The sequence below is a fragment of the Gossypium hirsutum genome, chromosome A08 (assembly GCF_007990345.1).
Source record: "Gossypium hirsutum isolate 1008001.06 chromosome A08, Gossypium_hirsutum_v2.1, whole genome shotgun sequence".
Classification (NCBI taxonomy): Eukaryota; Viridiplantae; Streptophyta; class Magnoliopsida; order Malvales; family Malvaceae; genus Gossypium; species Gossypium hirsutum.
The window spans coordinates 107,495,561-107,522,771 of NC_053431.1; the positions used below are offsets into that span (position 1 = coordinate 107,495,561).

Consider the following 27,211-nt stretch of genomic DNA (forward strand, 5'->3'; position numbering starts at 1 on the left):
AGGCCATGTGCTTCACACGGCCGTGTTGTACGGCTGTGCGGCTCGATACTTGGGGAATTTTTAGCCCTGTTTCCACACAGCCAAGGACACGACTGTGTGTCCAGGCCTTTGGGCCACTATACCTGTACAAAAATACTAAAAATAGCTAACATAAACTTAGTTAGTGATGTTAGTGCTCGGGTTGCCTCCCGAGAAGAGCTTATTTAGACTCTAAGCTCGAGTTACCTCTCATTCACGTGATTACGATGGATTGAGGAATTGAGACTCCTCTTTCTCAATATCAATTCTACTATCTTCATAAAGTTTAAGTCGAGTATTATTTACCTTAAAAGTTCCGAATTTAGTATGTGTTACCTCGATTGTACCATGTGGGAAGATGTTCATTACCGTGAAGGGATCGCTCAGTCTGTATTGTGCTCTAAAGTATCAACTCAGGGGTCCTTTTTATCTAACAAAACTTTGTCCCCGACCTTAAATTGCGTTGTTTCATCCCTACTCTCATCATGTTGTCACTTTGATTTTTCGTGTGCTTTTGGTTTCTACTTGACATATGTTCGCCATTCATCTAGTTCATCGATCTGAAGTCTTCGTTCTTCATGAGTCAGTCCGTTTTTGTGGCATGGAGTAGAATGAAGCTCCATCACATTCTTCCTAGGGAACTCCTGTAAAGAAGTTTGAGTTGTAACATTATTTAAATTAACCGAATCGTCTCGATTACTAGATATTTTAGAAGAATCATGAGCTTGGAGAGTAATTGTGTCATCCCCTACACGAAGTATTAGTTCACCTGTGCCAACATCAATGATAGTCCTAGTAGTCGCTAAAAAGAGTCGTCCTAAAATCAAAGGCACGTCACTATCCTCTTCCATGTCTAGAACAACAAAATCAATTGGGAATTTAAATTTATCAATTTTAACAAGCACGTCTTTAATAATACCCCTAGGAAATCTGATTGTTTTATCTGCCAATTGAATGCTCATCCTAGTTTGTTTGGGTTTCCCAAGACCTAGTTGTTTAAACATTTTATAAGGCATGACATTAATACTTGCCCCTAAATTAGCTAAAGCATTGTTAACATTTAAACTACCAATTAAACAAGGAATCGTAAAACTCCCTGGATCTTTCAACTTGTTGGGTAGCCTATTCTGTAGAATGGCTGAGCAAACTGCGTTCAACTCCACATGTGATGCATCATATAACTTTCACTTATTTGCTAAAAGCTCTTTTAAAAATTTAACTACGTTTGGCATCTGCGAAAGAGCTTCAATAAATAGTAAATTAATATGTAATTTCTTTACTAATTTAAGAAATTTACCAAATTGTTTGTCCATGTGGTCTTTCCTTGTCGCCTTAAGGTATGGCACACGAGGTTTATACTCTTTGCTTACATCAACTTTACCGTTATCTACCACATGGTCTCGCCTTGGTTTTGGTTCATCCTCAACTAACCTTTCATCATTGTGTACGATAATAGCATGAAGTTGCTCTTTTGGGTTAGTTTCAGTGTTGCTTGGCAGGCTAACTTGTAGTTGTTCAGAGATCAACTTAGCAAGCTATCCTATTTGAGTTTCGAGCCCTTGAATCGACACTTGCTGATTCTTAAGCACTATTTCGGTATTCTGAAAACGAGTTTCTAGCACCGAAATAAATTTTGTGAGCATCTCTTCAAGGTTCGGTTTCTTCTCTTGTTGGTAAGGTGGTTGTTGAAAACCTAGAGGATGTTGTGGTTTTTTATTTCCTTGACCACCCCATAAGAAATTGAGATGGTTCCTCCAACCTGCATTATAAGTGTTACTATACGGTTTATTTTGAGGTCTAGAATTATTGTTACCCATATAGTGGACTTGTTCCTCTTCGGTGCTAAGGTTGAAGGATGGATAATCTGTGTTGTGTACTCTTCCTCCACTTGAATCTCATCACTGGATGTACCTAAGTAGAACCATACAAATTGTCAATTTTTTTATTTAAAAGTTCTACCTGGTTAGATAGCATGGTAACCGCGTCGAGGTTGAAAACACCAGCTTTCGTCGGCTTCGTTCTCATGACTTGCCACTGATAGTTATTCAGTGACATCTCTTCAATAAATTCATAAGCCTCTTCAGGTGTTTTATTGTTTAACGTTCCACCGACGGCTACGACGATAAGTTGCCTTGTTGAGGGGTTCACACCGTTATAAAAAGTCTGAACCTGCAACCATAGAGGTAACCCATGGTAAGGGCACCTTCTCAATAGGTTCCTTGTATCTCTCCCATGCATCATAAAGAGTTTCTAAATCCATCTGCATAAAAGAAGAGATATCATTCTCTAATTTAGTCATTTTAGCCGATGGAAAATATTTAAGTAAAAATTTTTCAGTCATTTGTTCCCAAATAGTGATTGACCTCGTGGTAACGAGTTTAACCATTATTTAGATTTGTTCCTCAATTAGAATAAGAACAACCGAATGCGAATGGCATCGTCAGAAACACCATTGATCTTAAAAGTGTCGCAGAATTCCAAAAAATTTGCTAAATGAGTGTTTGGATCCTCGTCCTGCAAACCATCAAACTAAACAAACTGTTGTATCATTTGAATTGTGTTAGGTTTCAGTTCAAAATTATTTGCAGCAACAATAGGCCTAACTATACTCGATTTAGTTTCTGTTAAAGTAGGTTTAGCATAATCATACATAGTACGAGGGGCAGGATCCTGATTTACTGGGTTTGCAGCAACCACAGGGGGTAGCGGGTTATTCTGATTATCAGCCATCTCCTCGGTTGTGGTGTGAATATAGTCCTTTTACCCTTCCTCTATGTATTGTAGGCTTCGCCTTATTTCTCTTCGGTTTCTACGAGCTGTGCTTTCGATCTCACTATCAAAAAGTAGACGTCCTGACAGGTTTCTTCTAGTCATAAACAATAAAAACCTGTCAGAAGTAAGGAAAAGAAAATTTAGTAAATGAAAACAAAATTAAATTGCAATAAAAATAAAAATTGGCTAAAGTAATAAAAATTAAGTGTTCCTAATATTTTAGTCCCCGGCAACCGTGCCAAAAAATTGATGGTCATTAAACTAACTAAAAATTTGACTTAAGGGAAGCGTACCTATCGAACAATAGTATAGTTATGGTGAGACCGGAAATATTTTATCCACGAGAACTAAAAGCACTAGTAATTACTATCTTTTTATTATCTAGCCTAAAATTTGAGAGAATGTTGTAAACTAAACTAATTATCTAATTAACTAAGATCACGACAGATACAAAAGTTGAAAAATACTTTTGAAAAACTGATCGAGAAGACAATACCCAAGAAAGGATCCACCTAGACTTCACTTATTACCTTTGACTTAGACGATTTATTCACTTGACTTATTCTATAGAAATCCCTGATTTATGTTAATATCCCTTTCGAGACTAAAAACAACTGACTCTAGGTTGATTAATCAAAATCTCTTTCTAATTAAAACACCTATTGTCGCATTAACTCGATCAATGGATTCCCTTATTAGATTTGACTCTAATCCGGCAGATTTATATCGTCCTATCTCTAGGATTGCATGCAACTCCGCTTAATTATGAATTATCTACTTTTAAACAGGGACTTTTGCTCCACTGAATAAGAACATCAAAAACTTGAATTAATATCCTGGAATATTAAAGTAAGGATTAAAACTCACAATTAAGAATAAGAACAAATATTTATCATATAAATCAAAGAGTAATAAGATTCGTCTTAGGTTTCATCTCCCTTAGGTATGTAGGGAGTTTAGTTCATAATATTAATAGAAAACATCTCAAAGTTTGGAAAACAACAAAACATAAAGAAACCCAAAGAACTTCTAGGAAGTTGGATGGAAATCTTCAGTCTTGATGTAGATCCTGGCTCCGAGGTGATTTCAATGGCTGTTCTCAAATATTTTCTTCCTCCAACTCTGTGTGTCCCCTTTAATCCTCTTCTAGGGTGTTTATATAGGCTTTAGAGTGCTTCCAAACCCTCAGAAATGGCCTTTTCTGAGTAGAACTAGACTTGGGCTCGACAAGGACACGGCTGTGTGCTATGCCCGTGTGCAAGTGCTCAAACCGTGTGTAATTCTGAGTTGGTTTCTAGTCGATAGGGCCATGACACACGGCGTGTGGTCTGCCCGTGTGCCTCACACGGGCGTGTGGTCTACCCATGTGGAAGTGCTTAGGCTGTGTGCAACACTGTTTTAAGACCAAAATGTCCATTTATGGCTCGTTTCTCGCTCTTTTTGCTATCCTAAGCTCTCCTGAGTATAAAAATATGAAATTAAAGGATTAGGAGCATCAAATTCACAAAAACCAAGGAAAAATCATTCATAAGTATGCCAAGCATGGGGTAAAAATATGTATAATTTACGGTTTGTCACTCGGCCAACAAATTCCCATATCAAACAAACTAAGGCGTGCAAACATATCCATCAAATCAGTTATTGCCCTACGACTTAGAGTATTAGCCACCACATTGGCCTTGCCAGGATGGTCTCAATAGTACAGTATAGTCCTTAAGCAGCTCAATCATCTACGCTGCCTAAGATTCGACTCCTTCTAAGTCAGTAGGTACTTAAGGCTTTTGTGATCAGTGTAGATAATGCACTTCTCACCTTATAGATAGTGCCTCCAAATTTACAAGGCAAAGACTACGATGGCCAATTCCAAATTGTGCATCGGATAGTTTGCCTCATGTGTCTTGAGCTGAGGAGACGCATATGCCATAACCTTACCATCTTGCATCAGAACACAACCCAAACCCACAAGTGATACGTCACTTTAAACCACAAACTCCTTTCCAAGTTCAGGCTGTATCAGAACAGGAGCCTCAGTTAGAACGTCTTGAGCTTCTCAAAACTCTCTTACTGTGAATCAGTCTAGACAAACGGTACACCTTTATGCAATAGCTTAGTTAAGGGCGCTGCAATCAGTGAGAAACCTTCCACAAACCACCGATAATAACCCGCCAAACCCAGAAACCTATGGATCTCAGACACATTCTTTGGCTGTTTCCAATCTAGTACAACCTCAATCTTCCTTGGATCGACTCAGATCCCCTCAACAGACATTATGTGCCCTAGAAAAGTGACTTCACGAAGCTAGAACTCACACTTACTGAATTTAGCGTAGAGTTGCTTCTTATGCAGAATCTGAAGCACTACCCTAAAATGCTCATCATGCTCGTCTTTAGTCTTAGAGTAAACTAGACTGTCGTCAATGAAAACTATGACGAACTAATCCAGATAAGGCTAAAACACTCGGTTCATCAGATCCATAAATGTGGCTGGTGCATTCATTAACCTGAAAGGCATAACTAGAAACTCGTAATGCACATAACGAGTCCTAAAAGCAGTCTTATGAATATCCACATCCTTAACTCTAAGCTGATGGTAACCAGAACTAAGATCTATATTAGAAAACCCATAAACCCCTCGAAACTGATCAAATAAGTCCTTAATCCTCGAAAGTGGGTACTTATTCTTAATAGTAAGCTTGCTCAACTACTAATAGTCTATGCACATCCTCATAGTCCCATCTTCTTCTTAACAAAAAATACTAGTGCTCCCCACGGAGACACACTTGGACGGATAAAGCCATGGTCCAAAAACTCCTACAGTTGAGCATTAAGTTCCGCAAGCTCTTTCGGTGCCATTTGATAGAGAATGATTGACACCGAAGCTGTACCTGAAAGAAGCTCAATCCCAAATTCAACCTCTCGGTTCAGAGGCAATCCCAATATCTCCTCAGGAAAAATATCTAGAAAATCCCTCACAGTTCTGATATCCCCAAGTGAAGAGTTCCCATAAGCAGTAGTACTGACGTAAGCCAAATACGCTTCACACCCTTTTTGGACCATTTTCTCAGCTACCAGTGCTGAGATCACATTCAATAGATAATCCTAACGCTATTCGAGTATAACCACCTTTTCCTTCTCCTCCGTTCTCAGAACGACCCTCTTAGTTACACAATCCAGACTAACCTGGTGCTTAACCAACCAATCCATTCCTAAAATTATATTGAACTCCCCAAATGAAAGCTTCATCAGATTCGCCAGAAAAATAGTTCCTTGCACCACTAAAGCGTTCATCCCTATAGAGTTTGCTAACCCGAATAGATTGCCCTAATGGAATTAGTACAGTGAACTCACTCGTAGTGCTCTCAGCCGATATCCCCAGATTTTCAGAAACAGAAGAGGCTATGTAGGAATGAGTAGATCCTGTGTCTATCAGAGCAAGATATGGTACATCAAAAATAAGTTACGTACCAATGATGATGTCAAGAGCATCTCTATCCTTACGGCAACGTGCAGTATAAACCAAAGCAGGCTGCCTCGCCTTAGTCTGACCAGCACCTCTGCCTGGTGCTCTCTGCCCACGACCCAAACCATTACCACCCCTAACCTGACCACGACCCCTAGGTGGTTGCTGAACTATTCTCTACGACTGCGCAGGACCCGGTGTCGGAGCTTGCACCTGATTAGCCCTCAACGGACACTCCCGACTACGGTGCTCAAGAGACCCACATCTCAAACAAGCCCCAATCCTCTTCTAACACTCGCTCGGATGGCGCCTACCATAGTCTCCACAAGGTAGTATCCCAGTAGGAGCAACAGGGGCCCCCACTCTTACTGGCCCATTAGATCTGGCCTTTTTCATAGGCCTCTGGACAGAACTAGAGGACTCTGAATCCCTCTTGTTCTTACCTATCTCCCTCTCCCTGTCTCTATTCAGGCGCTCAGCGCGCTTAACCTCTTCAGTGATCTTCACATTCTCTACCAAAATAGAAAACTCGCGCTCCCTTTGCGGAGCTATCAGCACCCTTAGATTATCCCTTAAGCCATCCTCAAATCGGGCACACCTCTCATACTCATCCGCCACCATGCCTCGAGCATAGTGACTTAGCCTCAGGAATTCAACCTCATACTTAGCCACAGATCGATCACCTTGCGTAAGGTTCAGAAACTCACGCCTGTGAGCATCCACATACCTCGCTCCCACATATTTGCACTGAAAGGTAGACTTAAAGAACTCCCAAGTTAGACAGTCAGGTTGAGTGCCTTCCTTAACAGTCAACCACCACTGATAAGCCTTATCGCGAAGCAAGGAGACTGCACCCTTCAATTTCTACTTAGGGGTACAGTTCAGATTGTCTATAATCCTTTTTGTGGCCTCCAACCAGTACTCAGCCACATTAGGGGCGACTCTTGGGATGCTCCTAAACAACTCAGCTCTATTAAATCAGAGTCGCTTAGTTATCGACCCTCGGCCCTCAGATCTAGAATTGGGCCAACGACCATCTCTAATATCCTCAGCATGGCTTAGGACAGTGCGTCGTCCCTAGCCGGTTGACTTGAGACCCAGACTCAGTAGCAAGTGACATAGGTTTCTCACTTGTGTCCAGATTCGACATACTGCCCAGAGATGAGGACTCAGCTTGAGCCCCCTACGTCCTCTACCTCGACCTCGAGTACCACGTCCACGGATACCTCGTGTGCTCATTGCGATGCATCAGTTTTATTTTTTATTAACAGATGTTTTGTAATACCGCTAACCCGTATCCGTCGCCGGATTAAGGTTATAAGGCATTACCGAACATATTACAATTCATACAGATATACATAACATAATATAGTTCAAAACTTTAAATCACATCAATTATTATAACTAAATCCATTTGCAAAACTTAAAATATATGCCATTCATAGCATGATATAAATTACACATATCTCATCATTTATACATATACAGAACGTATAACACATTAATAATTTTATTATTAAATACTAAACCTATATCTATAAAAGTCCTGCACATACATAAATTATAAACCATTTAAAATAAAATATACATTGCCAAATTATGTTATATATATATATATGAAACTGACATTTTGATCTATATGAAACATGTATATTTTGCATATTAACACCAATTATAATAAGCTTCCATTTAAAAACAATTCCATTCTAGTTTTTAGTCCATTCGGCTATCATAAATCATTGTCTTAGTTTATAACATAACCAATTTCTTTATGTTGCATTCAAAAATCAACATCCAATCTTCAAAACTTTCATATAGCAAAAATTATATTCATCCATGATATACAACATGATAACCAAATAAACTTTAACTATAATCCAAGCAATACCGAATTTAAACCTAATAATAAAGACATATTCAATGCTTGAAACACATACCAAATACATCATCCATCCATAGTATTTAGCACTTTAACTGAAATAAGTTTTTTTTACCACATTTATGCATAGCTCATTAAACTTAATAACGAAACCCACACAAAACCAAGACTAAGCACAATTACCATGACCAATATGACAATTACTTATATATCAATATTTAGCCATTTTCGCATGGCATAAAATATAAAATACTTCAAACATAACCGAAATTTATAGCAATATAGCCTATACATGCCATATGTTCAAAAATAAACTTTTAAAAATACCAAAAGTTGACGATAGTGTGGATGACTTCGATAACGATCCCCGAGCTCGTAACTTACAACCAAAATCTATAAAACAAATTAACAAAAACACACAGAGTAAGCTAACTTAGCTTAGTAAGCCTTAAGCAAATTAAACAACTTAAATAAATAATCAAATCATTTCATACAAGCCGAATTGCCTATTAAATATATACTTTAACTCAAATAAGTTAACTTGGCCGAATATTCAAGGTCAATTATAACACCACATAAATACCTATCTATATAACCGAATATATATAAAATCCAATATATCATCTCATAAAAACTTACCTATATGGCCAAATACACAAGGTTCATTATATTATTTCATATGGCCGAATATATAAGTTCAATATATCATCACATGTAACCTAATGTTCAAGTTCAATAAAACATTTCATATGGCCGAATATACAAATTCAATATAATCTCACATGTAACTTAATATACAAGTTCAATATAAGCTCATATGTAATCGATTACACAAGTTCAATATAACCTCAAATGCAGCCAAATATACAAGTTCAATATAAGCTCACATGTAATCGAATACACAAGTTCAATATAACCTCACATGCAGCTGAATATATAAGTTCAATATAACCTCACATATACTTACCTATGTGGCCAAATATAGAAGTCATTTAGATCAACTTACTTGCTCGCTTTCCACATCAATGTGAAGTCTTATAGACATAGACTTGAAATAAATCACCGACATAAAACCTGCTAGGCATAAGCCTGAATCACACATCGGCACAAGGCCTGCTAGCCTCAAAGTCTGATATTTTTTACCGGCAATAAGCCTGCTAGGCATAAAGCCCAATTACATTCACCAGCATAAAGCTTGCTAGGCTCAAAGCCCGAATATCACTATTATAATGTTGTCTCATACACAATTCATGTAACAAAAATTCCATATATTCCTCATAAATCATACGAACTTTTAAATGATATAACCTTGTCAAATTAAATTCAAATATATTATTTCAATTTCTATACACAAACACATTCGGCTAGCCTTTTATGAATCTAAAGATTTCATAATAACATATTAAACAAAGTTACAATCAAGATAAATGATGTCTAATTGCTTAAAGACTTACCTCGGATATCGACGGACGTTACAAATCGGCTATTCGACTATTTTAGTTTTTCCCCGATCCAAGTTCGATTTCTTTTGTTCTTGATCTATATAATTTCAAATTAACCTCATTTAAACACAATTTCATTCAATTTAATCCAACAACATATAAATGGGAAAATTACCATTTTACCCCTAATATTTCATACTTTTACAAATTAGTCCTAATTACACAAAGCACAAAATACACAAAATCTCACAACAATGTAGCTGGGCCGAATTTTCCATATAACCATACTAGTCCATATATTTCATCTATTTCACATTTTAGTCCTTCAATATATTTTTTTTGTAATTTAGTCCTAATTACTCAAAATCTTCAAAAACTCAAATACAAAACATGTTAATCTAAAACATATTTTTAATATTTCATCATCAAACATCACAAAACACAAATATTCATCAATGGCATAACTCAAAATATGCATCAAAATCAAAAATTTAAGCATGGGTCGGATAGTACTCGAAGCAACGATCTCAAAAACATAAAAATTATTAAAAACCGAACACAAACTAACCTTGGATCAAGTTTCCAAAGTGCCAAAATTCTAAAAGCTTTTAACTTCTTTTTCTTTCTTAAGATTCGGCCAAAAACATGTATATAATAAATGTCTTTTTAATTTTGTTTTATTATATTACATAATATTTCATAATTTACTTTAATAACCTTTATAATAAAATAATAAACCATACTTTAATAAGGCTATAACCGTCCAAGGCATATTATCATGAAAAATTTGCAACATCAATACCCCATATTTAAAAGCCACTATCAATTCAACCTTTATGATTTAAACTATCAAGTTTTCAACTTACGCGATTAAGTCCTTTTATTAAATTAAGCACACAAACAATCAAATTTTCGTACGAAATTTTCACACATGCAAATTCACATATAATAAACATAAAAAATAGTATTTAAATATTTTCTTGACTCAGATCTGTGGTCCCAAAACCACCGTTCCGATTAGGGTCTAAATCAGACTGTTACAACTCACCCCCTTAGGGATTTTCGTCCTTGAAAATCTTACCGGTGAATTGGTTCGGAGAACACTCTTTTATTGTATCCTCTGGTTCCCACGTTGATTCCTCAACTCCATGTTTATGCCACAATACTTTAACCAGTGGAATTTTCTTATTTCGCAACTCTTTAATCTCGCGAGCCAGAATACGAATCGGTTCTTCCTCGTACGACATATCGGACTTAATCTCAACTTCGGTCGGACTAATCACGTGTGAAGCATCGGATCGATATCTACGAAGCATCAAAACATGAAATACATTGTGGATCTTTTCTAGCTCAGGTGGCAACAGCAGTCTATACGCAACTGGCCCAATCCTCTCTATAATCTCATACGGTCCAATAAATCTCGGACTCAATTTGCCTTTACGACCGAATCTAAGTATTTTCTTCCATGGTGAGACTTTCAAAAACACTCAATCCCCGATCTGAAACTCTATGTCTTTACGTTTCAAGTCTGCATATGACTTCTGACGATCTGATGCTGCTTTCAAACTTTCACGAATCACTTTTACTTTCTGTTCGGTTTCTTTGATCAAATCGATCCAGTACAAAGGTGTACGACATTTACGACCGTACAAAGCTTCATAAGGTGTGATTTTGATACTTGATTGAAAGCTATTATTGCACATAAATTCAATCAGAGGTAGATATCGTTCCCACGTACCTTCAAACTCGAGAATGCAACATCTCAACATATCCTTAAGTATCTAAAAATTCGCTCAGACTGACCATCTGTCTGGGGATGAAAAGCAGTATTAAAATGCAGTTTAGTACCTAATGCATCTTGCAGTTTCTTCCAAAACTGCGATGTAAATCTCGGATCTCTATCTAAAACAATAGATATAGGCACACCATGTAACCTCACGATCTGAGAAACATATAATTCAACCAGTTTATCAAGCGAGTAATTTGTATGAACCGAAACAAAGTGAGCAAATTTAGTCAATATATCAATAATAACCCAGATTGCATCTTTCTTGCTCGGTGTCAATGGTAAACTAGATACGAAATCCATCGCGACCCTATCCCATTTCCATTCAGGTATCATAATCGGCTGTAACAATCCAGAAGGTACCTGATGCTCGACTTGTACTTGCTGACAGACTAAACATTTCGATACAATGTCAGAAATGTCTCATTTCATACCTTGCCACCAATAATTTTGTTTCAGATCATTATGCATCTTCGTACTACCCGGATGAATAGATAATCGACTATTGTAAGCTTCATTCAGGATCATCTGAATCAACTCTGTATTTCTCAGAACACATATTCAGTTTCTGAATCTCAAACAGTCATCAACATCAACTCGAAACTCTGAATCTACATTTGAATTACATTGAACCCCTTTCACTATCAAATCATTGTGATTTTTTGAGCTCCACAAATCTGTTGAATAAATAACGGTCTTGCTTTTAACTCAGCTATCATCGCACCATCATCTGACATAGCTATATGTGCATTCATTGCATGCAAAGCAAACAATGATTTTCGGCTTAAAGCATCAGCAACAACATTAACCTTTCTCGGGTGATAGTCAATTACAAGTTCATAGTCTTTCAGCAACTCCAACCATCGACGCTATCTCAAATTCAAATCTTTCTGAGTCATCAAATACTTCAGACTTTTGTGATCGGAATAAACATGTCATTTTTCACCGAACAAATAGTGACGCCATATTTTCAACGCGAATACAATAACTCTGCCTTCCTGCATCAAAACACAGCCCAAACCATTTAAAGATGCATCACTAAAGATAACAAATTCTTTACCCGTTTATGGCTAAACTAACACCGGAGCTTCGGTCAAAAGGGCTTTCAACTGATCAAAACTTTTTTGGAACTTTTCTGACCACTCGAATTTAACATCTTTCTGCAACAGCTTCGTCAGCGGAGTTGCAATCATAGAGAAACCTTTCACAAACCGTCTATAGTAACCAGCAAGTCCCAGAAAACTTCTAACTTTAGAAACGTTTCTTGGAGGTTTCCAGTCAAGTATTACTGAAATTTTACTTGGATCAACCCGAATACCAGATGCTGAAACAACATGTCCTAGAAAACTAACTTTGTGTAACCAGAACTCACATTTACTAAACTTCGCATATAGCTTTTTTTTCACAAGGTTTGTAACACAAGTCTCAAATGCTCAGCATGTTCGGTTTTGTTATACGAGTAAATCGGTATATCATCAATGAACACAACTACAAACCAATCTAAATACTGCCTGAAAATCTGATTCATCAAATCCATAAAAATAGCAAGTGCATTAGTAAGTCTGAACGGCATAACTAGAAACTCATAGTCTCCATACCTAGTTTGAAAAGCATTTTTTGGCACATCGGAGTCTCTGACTCGCAACTGATAATAACCCGATCTTAAGTCTATCTTCGAAAACACTGAAGCCCATTTTAACTAATCGAACAAGTCTTCAATCTGTGGCAACGGGTATTTATTCTTTATAGTCACTTTATTTAGCTGGCGATAATCAATACACATTCTCATAGTTCCATATTTCTTTTTCACAAATAGAACTGGTGCACCCTAGGGAGAGAAACTTGGTCGTGCAAAACCTCTATCTGTTAACTCTTGCAATTGCGCTTTCAACTCTTTTAATTCAGTAGGTTCCATCCGATATGGAGCTATCGAAATCAAAGTCGTATCCGATACTAACTCAATATCAAACTCTACCTCTCAGATAGGTGGCAAACCCGGCAATTCTTCAAGAAACACATCTAGATACTCGCATACAACTGGTACAGATTCAATCTTCTTTTCAGTTACTTTACTATCAAGCACATAAGCAAGGTAAGATTCACAACCTTTTCTCACATATTTCCGAGCTAACATCGAATATATTACCACTGGTAAACCATTCAGATCATTAGATTCAATTCAAATAATCTCGTTGTTCTGACATCTCAAATCAATTGTCTTTCTTTTGCAATTAACAATAGCATTGTGCAAAGTCAGCCAATCTATACCCAAAATAATATCAAACTCATCGAAAGGTAACAATATCAAATCAGCCAGAAAGCATGAATCTCAAATCATCAATGGGCAATTCTTACACACTTTGTCAACCAGAATACACCAACCCAGGGGGTTTGATACTCGAATCACAAACTCAGTAGACTCAACAGGCAAAGTCTTACTAGATACTAATGTTTCACACACATATGAATGAGTCAAACCAGGATCAATCAATGTAATAACACTAGTATCATAAAGAGTGAAAGTACCGGTAATAACATCTGGGGAATAAGCATCCTCACGAGCGCGTATAGCGTATGCTCTAGTAGGTGCACGAGCCTCAGATCAAACTACTGTATCTTTTGTCCCTCTCTGACTGCCACCTACATTACTCGAATGTCTGGGTGGTCTGCCTCGTACTGACATGTTACTTGGTCTTGCGTTCTAAACGGTGTTTTGCTCGGCTAGCATCAAACAATCTCGAATAAAATGATCCATCGATCCACATTTAAAACAAGACCAATCATGCAATCTACAATTTCCAGAATGCCATTTACCACAATGCTTACACTCGAGTCTATTCTGTTGATCATTTCCAACACTAGCAATCGAAGTGGCTCGTGAACTCATACGAGGTCGATCTCGATCTCGTCTAGAAAAGTCTGAAGTAGCTTTAAATTGACTAGAACCATCTCTAAACTTCTTCGATGCTGAGTGAAAAGTCTTACTCGATGATCTTTTACGGGAATCTCTGGCTTCAAAATTAGCTTTTCTTTTCTCTTTCCTGAGCTCTTCGGCTTTGCAAGCTAGCTCAACAAGTACCACGAACTCTTTAATTTCAAGTATAACAACCAGCAATTTAATATCTTCATTTAAGCCGTCTTCGAATCTTTTACACATGATAGCTTTGGTTGAAACACATTCACGAGCATATCGACTAAGTCTAACAAATTTTCGCTCGTACTGGGTTATGGTCATACGACCCTGTTTCAATTCCAAAAATTCTTTAAGTTTTTGGTCAATAAATCTCTGGTTGATGTATTTCTTACGGAACTCAGTCTGAAAGAATTCCCAAGTCACTATCTCTTTTGGAACCACCGATACTAGTATATTTCCACCAGTGATATGTAATGTCTCGTAATAAGGATATGGCACACTTTAAACATTCGTCCGGAGTACAAGATAGCTCGTCAAACACACGAATGGTATTATCAAGCCACAACTCAGCCTACTTAGCATCATCATTATCATTAGCTTTAAACTCTTCGGCCCCATGTTTTCTGATTTTATCTATAGGAAGCCTGTTAAATCTCATCGAATCAATCATCGGAGGTATCACAGTTATCGGAGATGGATTATTCGGGGGTAGAGGTTGTTGTACAGCCAGATTAGTCCGAATATACTAAGCAAACCATTCCTTTATCATTTGATAGAAGGCTTGCTTAGCCTCCCCCTCATGGCTACTCGAGATAGGTCGAGATTCAACTAGCGTTGTCCCATGCGCGGGAGCAGGCACTACGCTCTCAACATCATCAGCTACAGCTCTATCGAGATCCATTTACTATATAAAAGCACATTTTCAAATGTCAGAAGTCATCACACTATCGCAGTATAAATTATGGCATGTATAGCTAAACTCATACACGCTACGTTAGTCCTAAAACCGACTAAACTGTAGCACTAATACCAATAAAATGTAACACCCCTAACCTGTATCAGTCGCCAGATTAAGGTTATGAGGTATTACCGAACATATTACAATTCATACAGATATACATAATATAATATAGTTCAAAACTTTAAATCACATCAATTATTATAACTAAATCACATCAATTATTATAACTAAATCCATTTGCGAAACTCATAATATACGCCATTTATAGTATGATATAAATTACACATATCTCATCATTTATACATATACAGAACGTATAACAGACCAATAATTTTATTATTAAATACTAAACCTATATTTATAAAAGTCCTGCACATACATAAATTATAAACCATTTAAAATAAAATATACATTGCCAAATTATGTTTTATATATATATATATGACACTGACATTTTGATCTATATGAAACATGTATATTTTGCATATTAACACGAATTATAATAAGCTTCCATTTAAAAACAATTCCATTCTAGTTTTTAGTCCATTTGGCTATCATAAATCATTGGCTTAGTATATAACATAACCAATTTCTTTATGCTGCATTCGAAAATCAACATCCAATCTTCAAAAATTTTATATAGTAGAAATTATATTCATCCATGATATACAACATGATAACCAAATAAACTTTAACTATAATCCAAGCAATACCAAATTTAAACCTAATAATAAAGACATATTCAATGCTTGAAACACATACCAAATTCATCATCCATCCATTGTAGTTAGCACTTTAACTGAAATAAGTTTTTTTTACCACATTTATGAATAGGTCATTAAACTTAATAACAAAATCCACACAAAACCAAGACTAAGCACAATTACCATGATCAATACGACAATTACTTATATATCAATATTTTTGCATGGCATAAAATATAAAACACTTCAAACATAACCGAAATTTATAGCAATATAGCGTATACATACCATATGTTCGAAAATAAACTTTTAAAAATACCAAAAGTTGACGATAGTGTGGATGACTTCAATAACGATCCTCGAGCTCGTTACTTACAACCAAAATCTATAAAACAAAGTAACAAAAACACACAGAGTAAGCTAACTTAGCTTAGTAAGCCTTAAGCAAATTAAACAACTCAAATAAATAGTCAAATCATTTCATACAAGCCGAATTGTACCATTAAATATATACTTTAACTCAAATAAGTTAACTTGGCCGAATATTCAAGGTCAATTATAACACCACAAAAATACTTATCTATATAACCGAATATATATAAAATCTAATATAACATCTCATAAAAACTTACCTATATGGCCAAATACACAAGGTTCATTATATTATTTAATATGGCCGAATATATAAGTTCAATATATCATCACATGGAACCTAATGTTCAAGTTCAATAAAACATCTCATATGGCCGAATATACAAATTCAATATAATCTCACATGTAACCGAATATACAAGTTCAATATAAGCTGACATGTAATCGAATACACAAGTTCAATATAACCTCACATGCAGCCGAATATACAAGTTCAATATAAGCTCACATGTAATCGAATCCACAAGTTCAATATAACCTCACATGCAGCCGAATATACAAGTTCAATATAAGCTCACATGTAATCGAATCCACAAGTTCAATATAACCTCACATGCAGCCGAATATACAAGTTCAATATAACCTCACATATACTTACCTATGTTGCCAAATATAAAATTCATTTAGATCAACTTACTTGCTCACTTTCCACATCAATGTGAAGTCTTATAGACATAGACTTGAAATAAATCACCGGCATAAAACCTGCTAGGCATAAGCCTGAATCACACACTGGCACAAGGCTTGCTAGACTCAAAGTTTGATATTTTTTACCGGCAATAAGCCTGCTAAGATAAAGCCCGATTACATTCACCAGTATAAAGATTGGTAGGCTCAAAGCCCGAATATCACTATTATAATGTTGTCTCATACACAATTCATGTAACAAAAATTCCATATATTTCTCATAAATCATACGAACTTTTAAATGATATACCGTTGTCAAATTAAATTCAATTATAGTATTTCAATTTCTATACACAAACACATTCGGCTAGCTTTTTATTAATCTAAAGATTTCATAATAACATATTAAACTAAGTTACAATCAAGATAAATGATGTCTAATTGCTTAAAGACTTACCTCGGATATCGACGGACGTTATAAATCGGCTATTCGACTATTTTAGTTTTTCTTTGATCCAAGTCCGATTTCTTTTGTTCTTGATCTATATAATTTCAAATTAACCTCATTTAAACACAATTTCATTCAATTTAATCCAACAACACATAAATGGGAAAATTACCATTTTACCCTAATATTTCATACTTTTACAAATTAGTCCTAATTGCACAAAGCACAAAATACACAAAATCTCACAACAATGTAGTTGGGCTGAATTTTCCAAATAACCATACTAGTCCATATATTTCATCTATTTCACATTTTAGTCCCTCAATTTATTTTTCTTGCAATTTAGTCCTAATTACTCAAAATCTTCAAAAACTCAAATATAAAACATGTTAATCTAAAACATATTTTTAATATTTCATCATCAAACATCACAAAAGACAAATATTCATCAATGGCATAACTCAAAATATGCATCAAAATCAAAAATTTAAGCATGGGTCGGATAGTACTCGAAGCAACGATCTCAAAAACGTAAAAATTATCAAAAATCGAACACAAACTAACCTTGAATCAAGCTTCCAAAGTGCCAAAATTCCAAAAGCTTTTAAATTCTTTTTCTTTCTTAAGATTCAGCCAAAAACATGTATATAATGCATGCCTTTTTAATTTTGTTTTATTATATTACATAATATTTCATAATTTACTTTAATAACCTTTATAATAAAATAATAAACCATACTTTAATAAGGCTATAACGGCCCAAGGTATATTATCATGGAAACTTTCCAACATAAATACCCCATATTTAAAAGCCACTATCAATTCAACCTTTATGATTTAAACTATCAAGTTTGCAACTTACGCGATTAAGTCCTTTTATCAAATTAAGGACACAAACAATCAAATTTTCGTACGAATTTTCACACATGCAAATTCACATATAATAAACACAAAAAATAGTATTTAAATATTTTTCTAACTCAAATTCGTGGTCCAAAATCACCTTTCTGATTAGGGTCTAAATCAATTGTTACATGTTTTATGCATAAAGTATCAGAAATTCAGAGTTATTTTTTAGGGGTTTTAGTCCCAAGTAAACTATCAGTAAAGTTTTCAGAATTTTTCTATCAAAATCAGAAATACTTACAGGATTGGTGTCGGAAACTTTGTGTACCACATACTTTATCAAAAATTTTAAACAATTCAAAAACAAATTCTTTAAAACAAATTTTGAAACCCAAAATCCACAGCCGAGTTTTGCAACCTAGCTCTGATACTACTAAATGTAACACCCCAAACCGAATCTAGACGTTATGGCCGAATCCGAAAGTGTCACATGAAATGAGTTGAAAAACCATTGTCGTTAAATTAAAACCCTTTCCAGTTCGTGTATCCTTTTTCACCTTTATTAATTTCAAAAATTTCTTTCATTTAATTATCTAGCGATAAAACGTATTTTTAGCGGAAGCTTTAAAAGTTGTGTTTAGAAAACCGTTCAAGGTTTAAGAAAATCCATGCTTTTGATAAAATTTGAGTTAAAAAGGGTTTGGCAGTTATTAAATCATAAAACATGGTCTAATCTAATTTAAAGTAAAACAGTCAATAAAGTCCCAATTACAAAAGAAATACCCAAACAGTTTAAATAAAACCATAAAACAAAAGTGAAGCAGATTTTAAAGAGTGGTCACCATCGAGTCCACCGCTACACCGATCCACCTAACTCTGTGGATTACCTGTACAAAGCAGACAGAAGAAAGGGTGAATTTATGTAAACTCAGTGTGTAAACCCACAGAATCAATCATGCACATATACAAATAACAGATATCAGTCAGATACAGTCTTGGGCCTAATCCCGTTACAGATTCAGATGCAGATTTGGGCCGTAGCCCTTATCAGATATAGGTATAGATATGCAATCAGAAATAGAATTCAAGATCCTACCCCCAGCCTTTACACACCATATCCATCCATCCCTACACACTATGTGGGGTTTAAAACACCCACCCATCCCTACACACCATGCTGTACCGAATGCAGCACATATCAGATATTGCAACTGAGCTGCCAGACAATAGGCATAATCTACCTTTCAGAACACTTCCTCCAATATATATCATCCCACACCAATCACAGTGTCAGATCATACATATAGAATTAACAGACAAATCATGTTTAACATGCTTATATAAACAGACACAGATATACAATCTTAGGCATGCTTATAGTCATATCTCAATCTAACATATCACTTAGTTTTAGGGTTGGATAGTGTTTACCGACCCTACGATAGGTCCACAGTCAATCAGGACGACTCGTGTAACCCTACAAAAATTTCAGTACAATGGGCCCCCACACGTCCATGTAGGTTGCCCGTGTGAGTTGCTCATGTGGGCCCACACGCTCATGTGGCCTACATACTCGGATTGGCCTTACCCGTGTGGATCACACGGCCCTGTCCAAAGTTCACACACCTGTCTGTTTTCGCCCGTGTGGCCTATAGGGCCACACTCTGGCCATCACACGGCCGTGCCCTGTGCACGGCCTGGCCTTCGTCGATGACACTTCTGTGTTGTCACACTCAACCTACCATACGGGTAACCATACGCCCGTGTGGCGTCAACAGATTTATTTTTTAGCTTTTGCCAAACCTTGTTTTTCTTTGTTACGGGTACACACTGGTATCGATTCGATGTGAAACCACTCCCAAGCCTTCTAAAACTTATAAGTCAGATTAACCAACACTAATTTAGCAATTAAATCCCAAATTTCTCAAACCCAAATCAAGCCAAACACACTCACTTACCGCAATCGCACCCGTTTAATCACACAAAGTAGGCCGTTGAAGTGCAACTACTGTTCACTACTATCCCTTACATAACAAATGACAGAACTTCAATCTTCAGAAATCAAAAACTAAATAAACACAATGATCCCACTTACCAGAATAGTGCGAATACCAAAATAACGAGATGAAAGGACTATGACATTAAAGATCAAAATCGATGGAGGGAAAAGAGAAAAGAAAACGTAGGGAGAGGGAGATGAAATGTCAGATTTTTGCCAAAAATAGGAAGAGTTAAAATTTCGAAAAGAGAAGAAAATAATCCTAATCAGTCCCATATCTCAACCCCCCAAATATTCTCTCCATCAAACAACCCACTACTCAGAATTCGAATACAACTGAAACTCGATAAGCCAATGGAGCAAAAATATTAACAATCTTGCTTGTGCAAAAATTCAAACACAAGACCACCAGACCAATAGGCCATTCTTATATGAAATTACAAGTAATTGAATATAAGCCCACTGAACAAAAGTAAGGCTTAATTCAGAAAAATACCAAAATTTACAAAAGGTAAAGCTTAAACTTGAGACCTCTCACATACACCCAGAACACTTAACCGCTGAAGCAGATACACATTTATGTCAATAATTTATAGAAATCGGATTATAAAATTCAGGGCGTTACATTGACACTTGAGCTTATTAGGTAAGTTTACGTTTATGATTATACAAGCTTACTAAGCACTAGTTGCTTATGTTATTTGTATTCTTTGTCTTGTAGATCATTGGAACGCTTGATTGGTTGGAATCTTGTTGGAGCACATACACACTATCCATCCATTATATTGGTTATTTTGTTAGTGGTTATAAATGACATGTAATAAGAGTTTTTATACTATTTTACCAATGTGATGTAGTTTGAGCTTACTTGTAAATATGGATTGAGTTTGACTTGTAAATGTCTAAGATATGTGTGTTTTGGTCATTTTATTTATGCCTTTTGAAAGTAGATGGCTTATGGCTTAATGGAATGTGAATGAAATGGTTATTTGGTATGTTTGCTACATGTTTGAGGTGTGAACTTGTAGCATTGTAGTTGAATTGATTTGGTGTTTGAATTGTGGTGCCAAGTGATGGCATATTGATTTGGCACATAAGTTGAATGATTTTGGCAGGTTTTAGGCTTGTTTTAATGTTTTTTTAAAGTGTGAAAATGGTTGGTTTTGATTTGGCTTGGTACCTTAAGTTTTGGATGAAATTTTAGGATGAAAGTTTACCTTGTTTTGGAAGCTTTTAAAGGTGCACATAGCTTGGGACACGGGCTGTCACATGGTGTAACACCCCTAACCTGTATTCGATGTTAAAACAGGGTTATGGAGCATTACCAGACTTATAAATCAATAAATCAAAACATTTCATGTTTAATTCTCATTCAAATCGAAAGTGATACGTGATATTCGTGATAGGTTTTAAAAATTTATAATTAATCGTTCTTGAAACTAACTATTATCATGATGAAGGTAAGTGTACCTATCGAACAGTAGTATAGCTTTAGCAAGACCAAATTATCGAACCTAAAGGAACCAAGAGTACTAGTAATTACTTTCTTTTTTATTATCTAGCCTAAAAATTAAGGGATTTGTTTATCTAAACTAATTTACTAAACTAAGAGTGCACAGAGAGAAATTGGGGAAAAGATTTTGGGAAAACTTGATTGATTAAGACAATACCAAGGAAAAATCCACCTAGACTTCACTTCTTATTTGACTCTGAATCAGATGATTTATTCATTTGACTTGATCCGTAGAAATCCCTAAGTTATATTATTATCTCTCTTGAGACTAATAACGTCTAACCATAGGTTGATTAATTGAAATCTCTTTCTAATTAACACCTAGTGTTGCATTAACTCGATCTATGAACTCTCTTATTAGGTTTCACCCTAATCCGGCAAAATCTTGTCACACTATCTCTAGGCGTGCAATCAACTCCGCTTAATTATGAAAAATTTACTCTTAGACAGGGACTTTTTCTCCTCTGAATAAGTGCGTTAACTTGAATCAATATCCTAAAATATTAAGACAAGAATTAAGAACACATAATTAAGAACAAGTCAAATATTTATCATACAATTCAGATAATAATAACAAGATCCGTCTTAGGTTTCATTCCCCTTAGGTATTTAGGGGGTTTAGTTCATAATTATAAAAGAAAACATCTCAGAAGAATAATGAACACAAAACATACAGAAAACCCAAAACCCTTGAATGGAAATTGAAGGGAGATCTTTAGTCTTGATGATGAATCCAACTTCTGAGATGGATCAATCGGCTTCTCTTCAGTAATTCCTTGCCTCCTACTCCGTGTGTGTGTTCTAAATGCCTCCTCAAGTGTTTAAATAGGCTTTAGAATGCCTAAGAACCCTCAAAAGTGGCCTTTTTCGAATAGGACTATACTTGGGCTTGACAGAGACACGCCCGTGTGACACGCCCATGTGCGATTGCTCAGCCCGTGGTCCATGCTATTAAATAAGCACGGGCTTGTGGTCTACTCGTGTAAGTCGTGGATCGATCCTGCCAAATGGACATGACCATGCGGCTTACTCGTCCAGGACGTGTTGATTTCCCATGTGGGTCCATTTTCTTCGTTTTTGGCCGTTTCTCCCTCTTTTTACTCTCCTATGCTCACCTAAGTATAAAACATGAAATTACAAAATTAGGAGCATCGAATTCACCAAATCTAAGGAGAAACCATCCATAAATGTGCCAAGCATGGGATAAAAAAATGTATAAATTACGGTTTATCAAATACCCCCACACTTAAGCGTTTATTTGTCCTCAAGCAAAATCCTTAACTCACAATCAAAATAAATTCTTTTCAATTTATAATCCCTATCAATAATATCTCAAAATAATCCATAAGTAATCATACATTGAAAATTCAAACTAAAGTACATCAAAGTTTCAAACATTCCAAGTTGCGCATTTTATTACGAAAACATAGGCTTGCATGATCTAAATATCCCAAAATAATCCATAAGTAATCATACATTGAAAATTCAAACTAAAGTACATCAAAGTTTCAAACATTCCAAGTTGCGCATTTTATTACGAAAACATAGGCTTGCATGATCTAAATATCCCCCATCATCTAAGTAATCACCTTTGATCAAAATATCCCAGAGTTTAACATCCTCATTAAAGATTCACTCAAATCACTCGAAGTGTTTAAAGAAATCAAATAAAGCACTCATTAGTTGATATGAAAAGTTATTACCATAGGCTTGCATGAAAATCAAATCTCCACCACTATATATATTGAGATGATACATCAATCAAAAAGGTCTTTAGAGGGTTGTAACGTGGCTTTGGTTAGGGTGTGTGGTCACAAGCTGAAAGAAAAGGTTAGAATCGAGATGAATTGAACAAAAAATCACCTAACTAGAAAAATAACTAATTATCAGTTGAATACAAATGAGCTTCTTCTCGGAATATGGAATTAACACTCAAGTTCAAAAACAACGAATTACTACTAATATGTAAGTATTATTTTTTTTAAGAACAAGTCAAATAACATATAACTTAATTATTGCAACAAAGAATAAAACATAGCTAAGCAATTAACTCAAATAAAATCTCGACAAAAATAGGGATCAAATTAGGGGATTTCAACAATAATGGGTTATGGGTTAATATTAAGGGTAAGTCAATTAATGGCTTGTTAGGCTCAAAAGGGTTCACTAAGGGTTAATTATGAAGGTAGGCTTTTGTGGAGTGAGTGGGTTAAACCTAAGTGCCTTTATCATCTCGACATATCAAATCAAATGGAGTGGTATTGACCTGCATAATCAAGCAAGTTCTAGAATAACAAACCAATACTGGCCCACTCATAATAAAAGTGAGCATGAAAGAAATAAAATATGCTCTAAAGGCTTAAGATCCCACAAAAATTATGGCTTTTTGATGTTTAAACTTGTGAATTTCAACTCAGGATAATACCTAAACTTAAGGAAACAACCTATTTTTTTTAATTCTCAAAAATCAACTTATCATGCTTGATTCCCTAATGTCTTAAAGTTTAAACAATCAATGCATAAATGCCTATGTTTTAATTCAAGACATATCAATAAAAATCATAAATTAATTAAAATTCATTTTAATAGTGATATGAGGGATTCACGTGAGAATAAGACAAAATTCAAGAATTTCTAATGATGATATAAAAGACCCCCCACACTTAAGATGTACATTGCCCTTAATGTACAAAGATAGATATATTAAAAAATATAGATATATAATCATAAGATAGGGAGAGAAGTGAAACTTCCTGAATGATGAATAGACTCCTTGAATTGGAGCTATGAAGAATAACCGGCCAAGGCAATAATAAGATTGAAGGAGGGTACTCCGGTGGTGGTAGAGGTTCATTAGTCTTTAAGTGGTGATGAGCTTTGGAGCTCTTTATAACTGTGATAGAATCAGGAACTTTTTAGGAAATATGAAGAAGCATAATTACTCGTAAAGAAATAGCCGAATAAAAATTTTAAAATCTCAAGATAAAATAGTATTAAAAGGAAATAAAAATTAATTTCAAAATATAAAGATAAAAATAAAATAAATAATAGGTGTTTATAAAGAAATTGGGGCACACGGCCATGGGGCACGCCCGTGTGCCCTAATTTTTGCCTGTGTGTTTCGTGATTTTTTAATTTGGGCGCATTGAGATTCGGCACACGCTCGTGCTCTTTGGGCGTGTTGGTGTTTCGTTCACTTCTCCCACGCCCGTGTTATTTTATCAGTCTTGAGCACGCTTGATGGGCACAGGCGTGTCGTACGCCCGTGTTGGTTTGACAGACTCGACCACGGCCACATCGTACGGCCATGGCAACTTATCGCATCCCATGTTACTGAAAAATTTACCCTATTTTCACATGGCCTTATAGCACGGCCGTGTTCCATCCCGTGGTATGTGCATGGCCTACGGCACGCCCGTGTGCCTGGCCGTGTGTTTCTAGAAATCATATGTTCAGTGACTCAGTTAGTGAATTAAATGTTCAAGACTAAAATTTAAAGAAGTTATCACCGTTAGTGCTCGGGTTGCCTCTCGAGAAGTGCTTATTTATAGTCTAAGCTCGACTTTACCTTGTACGTATATTTAGGTAACTTCATGGAGCCGTAGCTCCTCTTTATCGTCTTTGAAATTCTCACCGTTATAAATTTTGAAACAGTGTCCATTTACCTTAAAAGTGCTTTGTGATGGATGACTTACCTCTATTATGCCATATGGAAACATAGTTTGAACTATGAAAAGACCTGACCATCCTGATTTAAGCTTTCCAAGAAACAATTTGAGCCTCGAGTTATATAACAGGACACGATCTCCAACTTCAAATTGCCTTCGTTGCTTCAAACGGGCGTCGTGGCGGTGCTTCGTCGCTTCCTTGTATAGGCGCAAAATTTCATATGCATTGGCTCGCCATTCATCTAACTCGTTCAACTGCATCAACCTATTTTCACCTGCAAGTTTGGGGTCAAGGTTTAGAAATTTTATAGCCCAGAATGCCTTGTGTTCTAACTCAAACGGTAGATGACAACTTTTCCCATAAACAAGTCTGTAAGGTGATGTTCCTATAGGAGTCTTAAAAGCAGTTCTATAAGCCCATAAAGCATCATCTACTTTCATCGTCCAATTCTTCTTGTTTAATTCTACTATCTTTTCTAGGATACGTTTAAGCTCTCAGTTCGCTACTTCGACTTGGCCACTAGTTTGAGGGTGATAAGGGGTAGCTGTTCTGTGATGAACTCCGTACTTCTTAAGGGTCTTGTCAAATTGGGAGTTACAAAAATGAGCATCCCTATCACTGATAATTGCTCTAGGTGAACCAAATCGAGAGAAAATTTTCTTAAGGAATCCTACTACTACTCTAGCATCATTAGTATGTAAAGCTTGGGCTTCAACCCATTTGGACATATAATCAATAGCTACTAAGATGTATTTATTCCTGAATGAACTAGGGAATGGAATCATGAAGTCGATACCCCAAACGTCAAATATTTTACATGAGAGCATATATATCTGAGGCATTTCATCACGTTTGGATATATTACCTATCCTTTGACATTTGTCACAAGAAGTAACATTCCTGTTGGTGTCTTTGAATAGAGTGGGCTAATAAAAACCTGATTCGAGGACTTTATATGCTGTCTTATTTCCATCGTAATGTCCTCCAGTCAGTCTTGAGCGGTAATGTTCCAAGATTTTCAATACTTCTGTCCTTGTAACTCATCTCCTAATAATTTGATCTGCGCATTTACGGAAAAGAAAAGGGTCTTCCCAGAAGTAGTTTTTCACATCAGTGAAGAATCACTTCTTTTGCTGATGTGTCAACCCTTTTGGGATAATGTTAGCAGCTAAAAAATTTGTAATATCTGCAAACCAAGGTACCTCAGAATCAGATATAGCAAAAAATTGTTCTTCAAAGAATGAATCATTTATTTCAATGTCATCTGGCTCTTTGGTACTTGAGTTTTCAAGCCTAGAGAGATGGTCAGCCGCGAGATTTTCAGCTCATTTCTTATCCTTAATCTCCAAGTCAAATTCTTGCAATAATAAGATCCATTGAATGAATCAAAGTTTTGCATCAGTTTTAGTCAAAAGGTGGCGAAAAGCAGAATGGTCAGTATAAACGACAACTTTAGACAATATTAAATATGGCCTAAATTTATCGAATGCAAAAACCACAGCTAGCAGCTCTTTTTTTGTGATGGTGTAGTTTTCTTGTGTGGCTGTCAAAGCTCTACTAGCATAATAGATAGGTTGAAAATGTTTATCTCTTCGCTGTCCCAAAACTGCACCTGCTGCAAAATCACTCGCATCTCACATTAGTTCAAAAGGTAAATTCCAATCAGGTGCAATTATAATTGGAGCTTTAGTCAGTTTATCTTTTAAAGTATTAAATGCTTCTAAACACTCCTGATCAAAATT

General features: G+C 35.9%; 1 non-coding gene across 1 annotated transcript; it reads left to right on the plus strand.

Annotated features, from left to right (window-relative positions):
* The first annotated feature begins 2,203 nt into the window (after window positions 1–2,203).
* Window positions 2,204–2,311, plus strand: LOC121205156 (small nucleolar RNA R71). The gene has a single exon (XR_005900241.1). It is a non-coding gene; the product is annotated as a small nucleolar RNA R71 (small nucleolar RNA).
* Window positions 2,312–27,211: the final 24,900 nt, after the last annotated feature.